General features: G+C 41.8%; 1 long non-coding RNA gene across 1 annotated transcript in view; it reads left to right on the top strand.

The window, feature by feature from the left end:
- LOC308468471 overlaps positions 1-12,382 on the top strand; it is a 253,966-nt gene that overhangs the window by 25,013 nt on the left and 216,571 nt on the right. The gene's annotated exons all lie outside the window — the stretch shown is intronic.

Raw genomic sequence — 12,382 nt, 5'->3', positions numbered from 1 at the left:
GCTTTCCTTCCACTTTCTCTCTCTCTCTCTCTTTCTCTCTGCACTGGGATGAACATTTATTCTCTACTGAGCAGGTGATCTGCTCAGCTAAAAAGCAGCCAGGGGCGGGGAGGGAGGAGAAACCTGGATATTTATACAGACACACACACTTCCCTCCAGTGTTCATGCGCCAGTTCCCAAATAATTGACCCAGTTATGAATATATTCTGTGCACATCATGGGAGTGTGTGTGTATACACACACACACACACACACACACACAAATACAACCCCCCCCCTTGCTCAGCACCCTCCCTAGTTTTAAGGTGAAATCCAGTGGAATGTCTTGTCCACAAATTGGCACATGAGAAGAGTAGCAGATTGGGTTGCGGAAGGTGGGAAGAAGCCATTCAAACCCTTTTCACACAGTACTAATATTTCAGATCCCATACTTTTGAAACCAGAAGCAATCACTCAGGCAATCAGTGGTTAACAGCACCTATGGGTATGCTTATTCACCCAGTGATCCTGAAGCTGTTTACCACAGAGAACCTGGATGCCCTACATGCATGAAAAAGCACATGTTTTGCATGAAGAGGGACCCAAGTTCAATCCTTGGCATCTCCAGTTTGGGAATATGCCTCTCTGGAACCCTGGAAGACCCTGGTCAGTGTAGGCCATGCTGAGATATTTGGGCCTGTGGTGTGGCTCAGTATAAGGAAGCTTCTCATGTTCCTAAATGATTTACTAACGTCTGAATTAAGGCTGGTCTGTTTGTGTGTTTCATTCCCATATTTTTGTCCTAATCTTCATCCATGGAGCTTGGGTAGCATACATGATATTGTTATAAGTTTGTGGGTGCCAGAGTTCCTCGATTTAGTAAATGTTATAAATTAATCAATGCTTGAATTAGAATATATGCAATATAAATTGTAATGTAAGAGTCAAAGTACGGGTGAGCACTGGTGGAGGGAAGACACACTAGGTGGCTAAGGTGGGTGTAACCTTTTTTCTAATTTTTGATTGTAAGTTTGTGTAAAGTCCTATCTTCCTTCCTTTCTTTCTGTATATGTATATGAATGTTGGATTTTCTTTGTTTGTAAATAAAAAATAAAAAAAATCAATGCTTGGAGAGTTAAACTGGAAGTCAGTCTCTTAATAGCTAGACTCAGTTTCTTGTGTTCAGTAGAACATTTGAGAGATGGGCCATTAACAGAGAACAAAGGCAGGAAGATGGGACCATCAGCAAAGCAAAGACACAAAGCTGGAGAGAGGTTGAGCCATTGCTGATCCCAGGCTGAATCCCATGCTGCAGTGATGGGAGAAGTAATAATAATAATAATAATAATAATAATAATAATAATAATTTATTTATACCCCACCCCTCCCGCTTCAGAAAACCGGGCTCAGGGTGGCTAGTAAGACCCTCTTGGGATGTTAATGCTGTGAACCCCTCCATCATAGGTTCAGGTTGTATATGTGTGTAAATAAACCAGATAGGAGAAAGATACCACAATCTCTATTGTGCTTCATTTCCAAAGGAAATATGAACCCTGGGCGAACGCCTGGACCACTGGAATCTCACACTGCTCAGAGACTGCGGTGCCGTGCAACACTATGTAAGGCCCCACAAAAGTTTTATTTTCACAGCAGTCCTTGGATTAGACTGAGAGATAATTAGAGGCCTGAAGTGACCAAAAAAGCTTCTGAGCCATGTAGGGGTTTGTTCTATTTGGGGGGGGGGGAGGGAGATTTACCATGAAATGGGTGGGTTGCAGCACTCTGTGCTGTTGGCGAGGTAGCAAGGTTTCCTCACTTCCCTTTTAATTCACTTTAAAATCAAGTTAAAGAAAAGCTGTCAATGCCACAGCAGGATCGAAGCCCTCTCTGCTGCCGTCACCCTTTCTCCCTAGAAATGATGCTACAAGGAGAAAAGAGTGCTGGCCGGGGGGGGGGGGCAGATCCGCCATTGTGATGGTATGGAAAGAAGGAGGGAGAGGTGAGGAAGTTTCACTGCTGCTACAGTAAGTCATGCTCCCAAAACATTTCAGGACCAGAATCACAGCTCACTAAAGTAGAGATGAATGGAATGGTCTATTTCCAGTCTACCTTAGTTTCACATGAATTAATTCATTAAGTTCATCTAATCATGATTCTGCATCAAACTACCAAATTATAAAAACCCAACCTGCATGCAAATTTGCATTTTGCATTTTTTTTTAAATGATGTGCACATTTTTCTATGCCTTACCGACAGATATGCATTTGGGGTTTTTTGGGGGGAGGCATCATAAAGTACAAATTTTTGTTTGCATTTTACTGTAAAATATAGAGTTTTGTTTGCATTTCTGTACTTTTTCCAACCAGAAATGTGCAGAAACTTAAGGATAGCTACATTCCAATCCATGTATTAGAGTGGAAAGTGAAAATCAGGCTAGTTCAATTTCTTTAAATGCTGAGTGGAAGAAAACTTTTGAGGGTTCCTACCTGAAACTAGGCACTGAGACAGCCATAAATAGGGTGGTGAATGCAGGCAGCTCTTTTGACTCAGGTCTGCAACTGCTAGCTTTAGGCTCCATGTGTGCTATATATTTTTAACAGTGTCATACCACTTTAAATAGGCATGGCTACCACAGAATCCTGCAAACAGTAGTTTAAGGATACTGAGAACTCTTGTTGTTGTTGTTTAGTTGTTTAGTCGTGTCCGACTCTTCATGACCCCATGGACCAGAGCACGCCAGGCACTCCTGTCTTCCACTGCCTCCCGCAGTTTGGTCAAACTCATGCTGGTAGCTTCAAGAACACTGTCCAACCATCTCGTCCTCTGTCGGCCCCTTCTCCTTGTGCCCTCCATCTTTCCCAACATCAGGGTCTTTTCCAGGGAATCTTCTCTTCTCATGAGGTGGCCCAAGTATTGGAGCCTCAGCTTCAGGATCTGTCCTTCCAGTGAGCACTCAGGGCTGATTTCCTTCAGAATGGATATGTTTGATCTTCTTGCAGTCCATGGGACTCTCAAGAGTCTCCTCCAGCACCATAATTCAAAAGCATCCATTCTTCAGTGATCAGCCTTCTTTATGGTCCAGCTCTCACTTCCATACATCACTACTGGGAAAACCATAGCTTTTACTATACGGAACTCTTAGGAGATCTCTATTCCATTCACATGTTCAAGTGGCTGAACAGTCAATCCATCTTCCCCAGGAATTTGGGATGTCCTGGGAAATGCTGGGAAGTGAACCTGGGAACTTCTACATGCAAAGCAGATGCTCTACCACTGAGCTATGGCTCCTTCTGGGAACATGGGAAGCTGCCTTATACTGAGTTAGACCTCCATGTAGCTCAGTATTGTCTACAATGACTGACAGTGCTTCCCAGGGTGGTGGTTGTTGTTATGATTATATGTATCTATACTCTGCTTTTCCCCCCAACAGGGACTCAAGATGGCTTACAGATAAAATAAGAACAGCTAAAAACATAGAGGGAAAACAATAATTTTAAAAATATTAAACATTAATATAATTAAAACTATATATAAAAATCTATTAAGAACACACAGAGAATCACAACAGAAACAGCATGGCATCAGCCCACTCATTAAAAGCAGTTCCTAAAAACCTGTTGGAACAAAAGAGTCTTAAGTTGCTGGTGGAAGGACAAGGAGGGAGCCAGTCTAACTGCTCTAGGGAGGGAATTCCAAAGTCTGGGAGCAGCCTGGAGATGCCAGGGAGTGAACATGGGCTGTTTTGCATGCAAAGCATTTGCCCCACACTACTGAGGTACAATTTTTCTCCAAATACTAGTGATGTAGGAAGGAAGGTGGAAAAATGGGGAAGAGAGAATATATTGCTCAGGACTGGCTCAAGGTATTTTGCTGCTTGAAGTGAAAGACAAAACAGCACTCCCTTGCCATGTTCCAGATACAGAAGCCAAGCCGTGGTTGAACAATCTTACTTCAACATGATGGAATCGTGTCTTCCACCACATCTGATGTGGCATGAGAAACTAATCCAAAGTTTATAGGCTACCGTTTAGAACAAACAAACTCTGCATGCCTCAGTAGCATATGTTGGCAGATAGCATACGTTTCCTAAGAAACGTTCCCAAGAACCAGATGCAGAAAACTGTGGACAACAAATGCTTTGTTTTGGACTTCCGGGGTGGCGCCATCGGTAATGGCAGACTCCCTCTGATCCGGAGGGACTGGCTCCACGGAAAACGGGTCTTTCCCGCTACGGCGAAGCGGGGACCCTTTGAAAAATCACAGGCAGATGAAGCCTGTGACCATGGGACTCGGCGGGCACCTTTCGCGCCCCCCAACTCGTAAAGGAACCCAGTTACGGGCTCCGGAGCGAAGAGGGGCAAGTGGCGCGGTGCTGAGAGTCAACTGCTTCTTCCGTGGAGTGAAGCCGCATAGCCGTTGCCGGAGAGCGCTGCCTTTTTCCTGGGACAATTTGGCTTTTAAAACAATTACCCGTGAGTAACTCAATTTCGAACAATTGGACTTTAAATAATGACCTGCGAGTAGAAAGGAAAATTGGACTAAGAAATTCTTCTCAACTTGGCATTGAAACGGGAAGGTCTAAACAGGAAGTCAGCCTTCCGTTTCTTGTAGATAGATTAAAGCAAAGACATGGCAAACTAGAGTTCAGAAAATCGTTTAAAGGATTAACTTTCATCATTTAAAATTGTTGAACCCCCTTCGGAAGCAGGAGAAGAGGGGGGATTTTTTCCAGACTGGTTAAACCTGCAGAAGAGAGTGTAAAGAAAAGTAATTTTCTACCGTCTCGGACCTGGGAGCGGGGTGTCAGGACTGACGTTCTTTGGGAAGTTCATTGACCATAGACAAACGTCTTTGACAGACAGTTAAAAGAAGAGAAACATAGTGATTCCATCATTCTCCTTCGCATTTTAAAGGAACAAGTATTGACAAAATATCTGAAAAAGGAAACTTTGTTGCTAGATCTACTTTTAAAAGAAAAGATCAAATAGAAGTTCTTCCCCTAGAGGGAGCCTGTGAAACTGTTACTAAATCTAAATCGGGGAGCTCTGCAGCTGCAACAGATTACGATCGTGGGAACAGACTTCTGACCTTGTATAACAATGTATTCAGAAGCTCTGGTGCGTGCTTTCTGCAAAACAAGTGCCCTATTGGAACAGTTACATGAGAAGACGGACTTGATGACTGTTGCGATCAGAAATTTTGGACAGGTAGTGGGTAACTATATAGAACCCACCCAGGAATCAAATCAGGAGTGTGCTCTGACAGATCAGATGAGGGAAGAGGATGTTGCTGGACCTTGGGTGCCAGAGATGGAGGGAGCTGTGGCCCAGCAGGAACATGAATTGTTGGATTTGACAAATGAACTTGGAAAAAGCCAGGCTTGGAGAGATAGAGTTTTGTTTGGTTTGGAAATGGGGGGTTGGATAGACCCCCCTATGCAGGGATGTTTTGACTTTCCAAGTCTGGCAATGGGCCGTGAGATGTTTGGGGTTGTGGGGGCTCTTAATTTTGGAGGGATTTTGAAACATGTTTTTAAATACCACATGGAGTTTAGTGTGGACTATGGAAAAGGGGCTGATTTGTCAAGAAGGGTCAAATACACTGTCAAGTTGGAGTTTCCACGAGTGAAAGGTGCAGGAGACAAAGTAAAGTACAGGTATAAATATGAAGAAGAGCTGCGGAAGGGACATCGAAGAGACTTAAGGGCCTCGGACATAAGATTACCAGGTTAATGAGCTAGATTGATGGGATAGAAAGGACTGACAAAACCCGGGACCAGGAGGAAGAGACGCTGGATGAAGATTGGAAGAAAGTTTTTTTAAAAAAATTTATTAGGATTGTTTTATAAAATTGATGAATGTTAGGAAAATGTTGGAACGAAATCATTTGGCTTTAGCAAAAATGTTAAAAGAATTATGTAAGAATATGTTATGGTTATGAGAAATTGGTATAAATAAGATCCAAGTTTTAAGTTTTAGGGTCTTTTATAGTAAGATAAGGTTAAAATAGATTAAGGTAATTTAATGACAGAATATTATGAAAAATGGAAAGGATTTGCTGTGATAATTAACAACTAGGATACAAAAAAGGGAGGAGTGAGGAGGTCGATGAAATAAGGCAATGACAGTTAAGGATTTTGGAATATTGGATTTGTTTTTAAATTTTTGTGGCTTATTTTTGCTTTTTGATTGTATTGTGTTACATGTTTTGTTGTCACTTTTTGATTTTGATTTTTATCAATTTGTATTGCTTGATTGTGGTTTGTTTTTCTTTTGTTTTTTCTCTTTCTTTCTTTCTTTTTTTTTCTTTTTTCTTGTAATTTTAAAATTCTTAATAAATATCATTAAAAAAACCCAAACACAAATGCTTTGTTTCGCATCCCTGTGGATCTGCAAATCAAATAGGAACATTGAGAATATTGGGGCAGACCAGGCAGATTTCTGCTTTATAAAGCAAGGGTAGGAGAACTTTTACAAACTGAGCACCACATTCCCTTCTGGTCAACTTTCCAAGGGCCATATACTAGTGGTTTGTGGGGCAACAAATGTAATGTTTTTGTTTGCACAGTGTGCTTGTTTCTACGCACAACACATACACTCTTCTCTACCCTCCAACCAGACAAACAAGAGGTATTCTCAGAGTTCAAGGACACATTCTACCCAGTCCACAATACTCAGGGTGTGAAGCAGGGCCATGAGAAGTGTGGTCTAGGGAGAGTTCTAAGGACCAGATAGAGAGTTCTGGAGGGCTGCATTCAGCAGCCAGGCCTAAGTTTTCCCATGTCTGCTCCAAGACAACCTGCAAAACCCAGGCCATTAATACAGTGAAGTGGGCATGCCTCAATATTTGGGTTGGGGGGGACGACGACATGAAAATGTATTTGTCTGAGAATGACTATCGGTCAGGATTTAGAGTGTGTGGGCTTTTCCTCAAACAAATTCTGTTCTTTGGTGATGACTGAAGCATTAATTTCCAGATAGGCTATAGGGTAGTGGTGGAGGAGGGGAGTGATGAATGTAAAACACAAATAAAAAGAGTTATTTTTCCTTGTCTTGTAACTTGCCTGTCGCTCTGTGTATGAGAGTGTATTGCATGGCAACTGCATTCACACTTCTCTATAATAAAAGAATCTAGCAGATGGGCCCACTATTAAAGTCTATCCCCGTATTTGCATATTTATTATTCATGCCAAGATGGTACTAAGTGCACACCGGGAAGAAACACAGCCGCTGCAAACACAGTCGTTGAGATTAATGAAGAGAGGGAAAGGGGTGTAAAACTAAAGTTCCCAAACGATTAGGTTAACAGTATTTTAAATCAGCATCAAGGCATCAAGATAATTCCATGTCACACACTGTACAAGGTTAGAAACTGGCAGAGGGAAGAAGAGAAGACTTCTTTAAGTGGGAATCTCTTCTGGTTGCTGGACCTCACAAAATTTTTGTAGTACTGGAAAAGGAAAAGAGCAATCAAGATGATCAAGGGACTGGAGCAACTTCCCTACGGCGAAAGGTTCAATACTTAGAGCATTTTTTTTATTTAACAGGGGGAAGGTGAGAAAGTGGGGATACGAAAGATGTGTATAAAATTATGCATGGTGTGGTGAAAGTGGACAGAGATCAGTTTATTTCCCTTTCTCATAATACTAGAACCACAGTGGGGTCATCTAATGAAAATTAATATTGGAAGGTTTAGGACAGACAAAAGGAACACTACTTCAGACAGCACATAATTAAACTGTGTAACTCTTTATCAGTGATGGTTGCCAGCTTGGATGCCTTTAAAAGGAGATTAGATAAATTTATGTCGGATAAAGCCGTCAATGGCTGCTGGTCATTATGGCTAAATGTTACCTCCAGTATCAAAGGTGATAGGCCTCAGAAAAACAGTTGCAGGGGAACAAAAGCAAAAGAGATCAATTGCACTTGAATCTTGTTTATGGGTTTTCCATAAACATCTGTGTGGTCACTGTGACTTTGACTTGATTTCAGTAAGGCTTTTGACAAAGTCCTCCATAATATTATTGCAGAGAAACTGGTAAAGTGTGGGATGGATGAGGTTACTGTTAGGTGGATTTGTAGCTGCTTGACTAAGCGAACCCGAATACTACTCACTAATAGTTTTTTGTGATTCTGGAAAAAAAGTGACAAGTGGGGTTCCATTTGGTTCAATCCTTTATAAACTGATTGGGTGAAGGAATTGAGGGGATGTTCAGCAGATGACACCAAACTGGTAGCTAATGCCACAGAAGACAGACTCAGGATTCAAGATGACCTTAACAGATTGGAGAACTGGGCCCAAACTAACAAAATGAATTTTAATAGGAAAAAAATGTAAGCTTCTACAAAGAACCAGCCACACAAATATAAGATGGGGCTTGCCAGTAGTGAAAAGGATTTAGGGGTCTTAGTAGACCACAAGCTTAACAGAATGATGCAGCAACAAAAAAGCAAATGCTATTCTAGGCTGCATCAACAGAAGTCTAGTGTTCAGATCAAGGGAAGTACTAGTATCACTCTTTTCTGCCTTGGTCAGAGCACACCTGGAATACTGTGTCCAGTTCTAGGTATCACAGTTTAAGAAGGCTATTGACAAGCTGGAACATGTGCAGAGGATGGCGACCAAGATGATCATGGGTCTGGAAGCCCAAGCCATATGAGGAATAGTTGAGGGAGTTGGGCATGTTTAGAATGGAAAAGAGAAGCTATGACAGCCATCTTCAAGTATCTAAAGGGCTGTCACATGGGAGATGGAGCAAGCTTGTTTTCTCCAGCTCCAGAAGGTAAGACTCGAACCAATGGATTGAAGTTACAATAAAAGAGATTCTGACTAAACATCAGGAAGAACTTTCTGATGGTAAGAGCTGCTCAACAGAGGAATGGACTCCCTTGGGAGGTAGTAGACTCTCCTTTGGCGGTTTTTAAGCAGAGGTTGGTTGGCTATCTGTCATGGATGCTTTTATTGAGATTTCTGCAGGAAGTTCCAGCTCTACAGTTCTATGATGATATGAATTCCAAAATGTAAGGTAGAGAGGAACCTGGCTAATAGTTGAATCCAGTAGAAATGTGAGCCACTAGCACTAGTGCTTGGTCACTTCTCAACTCCTCCTCTAGATCAGTCCCCCTGCCCTGTGAGAGACAGAAAAAGTACAGAAACACACACTTTACTTTTCCAGGTGATCTATGTAAAAGTTGGATCTGGCTGAAATAATCTCAGCCTTAAAAAGCACATAGAGATAGAAGAGGAAACGGGACAGAGTGTCAGTCTTCTAACTTCCTCCTTCAGCTCTGTTACATGCTTACCACACTCAAGCTTAATGAAGGGCAAGACATCAGACTTTTTCTCTACAGCTCTCATATGGCTATAGAGGCGGCGACGGGGGGGGGGGGGGGAGGCCCAGAGATTTCATGAGTGCCAAGGAAAACCTCAAGGGTGCCACTGAGCCCATGAGCACCACGTTGACGACCTCTGCAAGGCCCCTCATCTGGCAAATTTCCAGTATGGGCTTATGCCCTAGGGCACTTAACTTTTTCTGGGTTATAATCAAAATAAACCAGAAAATCTTAATGCTTCATCTCAAATGTTTTGCTTGTTTTCTACCACTTGCTCTGCAAAATTATTTTGTTCTTAGGAATTATTCTAACATTCTCATTTGAGAATTCTGCTTCTCGAATTCTTCCCCAAGGATTTTCAATACCAGCAGATCATTTCCCACCAGTTATTTATTCAAAACCACCTCCATGAAGCACTTCGTCACATCAGAATCAGTTCTTCCATCTCCCCTTGACTGGTGAGATTGAAGGAAATGTTTGAGTAAATACATTTATAGCTGCAAAAATTAAACTAAGGCAATGTCAAGTACATAACAATCTTTAAAAAAGAAAATGTCCTCATTTCCTTCCATGCCTTGCTTGCAGATATATATACATATATATATGAGAGAACCAAGGGTGTCTTCTTAAACTTTGGTAATTTTCACTTTCTCTGGAATCCTGGTCACGGTTTGCATTGCACTAGTTCCAACTTGCAATCACATTTGTTCTATTACATCAAACCTATTAAGGCACCAGCTCCTTTCTGATAAAATAAACACTCTAGTATATTTTACTGGCTAAGAGGTAAGGTGGGGGGAACATCTCTGTTTAAATATTACTGTGGTTAGAAGAGGACAAGTACAGGAGCAAGCAGTGGCCCATGTTAAAAGAACAACTTATTAGGGACTGCGTCCAAAGCTAGACTGGGTGTCAGTTCTTAGGGTAGGGTAAAGCAAACTGTGGTCCAAGGGCCACAGGCAAATTTCATGCAGGTGACAAGGAGACGATATATGTAGGAGAGGGAAATGGCAGAAATAGGGAAGGAAAATAATTAGCAATTGAAAATAAAACCTGAAAGTATGTTGTTGTTGCTTAGCTGCTTTCCTCAAAAAGAGACATACAAGCACAATGTAAACACTACAAACAATTACAACAAACTCACCAATTGCTAAAACTGCCAATTTTGGCTTGCCATTATACAAATCTATGGTGCAACCATACTTGGAATACTGTACACAGTTTTAGTCACTTCATCTCACTTCAAAAAAAGGATACTGTGGACCTGGGAAAGATTCAGAAAAGGTTCAAGGGGATGGAACTCCCCGAGAAGGGAAGGTTACAACATTTGGGGCTCATTGTTGTTGTTGTTTTTTTTAAAAAGGTGTGTAAAAAAAAAAAAAATAGAGGTGTTCAAATGATGCCTGGCAGAGCAGTAGCTACAGGGGTGGGGGAGGCTTTCTACATGTGTGGGGGGGGAGAGAATTTGTGTGTGGGGTGTGTGTGCCAAACTGGGTCTTTGACGTGGTTGAAATTAATCATCATCATCATCATTTTTATTTATACCCCGCCCTCCCCAGCCAAAACCAGGCTCAGAGCGGCTAACATCAAATGTGTAACACATTAACATAAAATCAGACAATCAATTAAAATACAGCCTAAAATCAGATCTGGATCAGAATAAAATCCGTAGTAAAGCCTATTTATGCCCTGATACATGATATGGATGAAGTTGGATAGAGAGAAGCTTTTCCTCATCGCCCTTCTCTCATAATACTGGAACTTGAAACTGAGTGTTGGAAGATTCAGAAACTCGTATAACAGCTGGATATGCTATACAGTGGTACCTCGGGTTAAGAACTTAATCTGTTCTGGAGGTCCGTTCTTAACCTGAAACTGTTCTTAACCTGAAGCACCACTTTAGCTAATGGGGCCTCCCGCTGCCACCATGTGATTTCTGTTCTCATCCTGAAGCAAAGTTCTTAACCCGAGGTACTATTTCTGGGTTAGCGAAGTCTGTAACCTGAAGTTTCTGTAACCTGAAGCGTCTGTAACCCGAGGTACCACTGTACCAGCTTTAACCTGTAAAATGCACTCCTAGTAGTCATTGAGGCTACCTGAACTTTAAGTGATAGAGATGGACCCACAAGCAGCCTCAAACTATAAACTAGTTCTAGGCATAAGAGACAGCAAGGAAGAAAGGTTGAGTTGTCCAAGGTGGGGGAACAGGAGAATGTCAGGCATCTGGTGGTAGTGGAGTTAGACAAGCAAAGGTCCCAGCCATGGAAGTGTTGGGATAACAAAGCAGAGAGATAAAGGAAGAGAAGGCATGGGGCAGGTGGGGGCTGCATGTAGGAATGAGAAGTTGCCATGGGCAGAGCCAGGACTTTTGTTAGGGGGGCACAGGCCTTTTGTTGGGTGGGGGCAGAACCTCAGTTAGCTATGTATTTTTATTGATTTTCATTGATTTAGAGGGGGCAGCTACCCCTCTTTGCCCTCCCCCTTGGCTATGCCCATGGAAGTTGCTGTATCTGAGAGCAGACAGGAAGCAGATTTAAGAAGGGGGTATTCCATGCTAAGATGCACCAAGAGAGTGGATAATTTTTGCACCAGAGTTCTCAGTGGGTGTGGGTTCTAAAACGTAGAACTGAGTGTGAAAGACTTTTGGATAATTCACTACATCATAAGGGTTGCCTCCAACTTAAACTCTACTCAGAATAGATCCACATTAATTTCAACAGTTCTGAGTTCTAACATAGGATGCAACCTTTAATAACTATGTTATTAGAGCAATTTAGCTCTTTAATGAATAGGGAAGGCTTGCTTTGCTAATGTTTTCCAAACGAAGCATAGTTATTTCTCCCAGCTGTTGCTGAGTTTGGATTATCACTTGACATTAATTATGAAAAATTATAAAGACATGCAGTGGTGACAAATACTCAAATGGTCACGTGGCCTTCCATGGTTTTATGCTTTTGTGGCCTTTTCTTAATTTGTGCTTTTCCCTTAGCCACATGCTGATGGTACACAGCATAATCTGCTAGTAACAGCATCAAATTATTTAGCATGCCTAGCCAATGTCTGAAAAAAA

This window comes from Podarcis pityusensis, assembly GCF_964106645.2.
Source record: "Podarcis pityusensis genome assembly, chromosome: Z".
NCBI classification, from domain to species: Eukaryota; Metazoa; Chordata; class Lepidosauria; order Squamata; family Lacertidae; genus Podarcis; species Podarcis pityusensis.
Note: the sequence above shows the minus strand (reverse complement) of the source record. Positions and strands in the feature narration are given on the sequence as shown.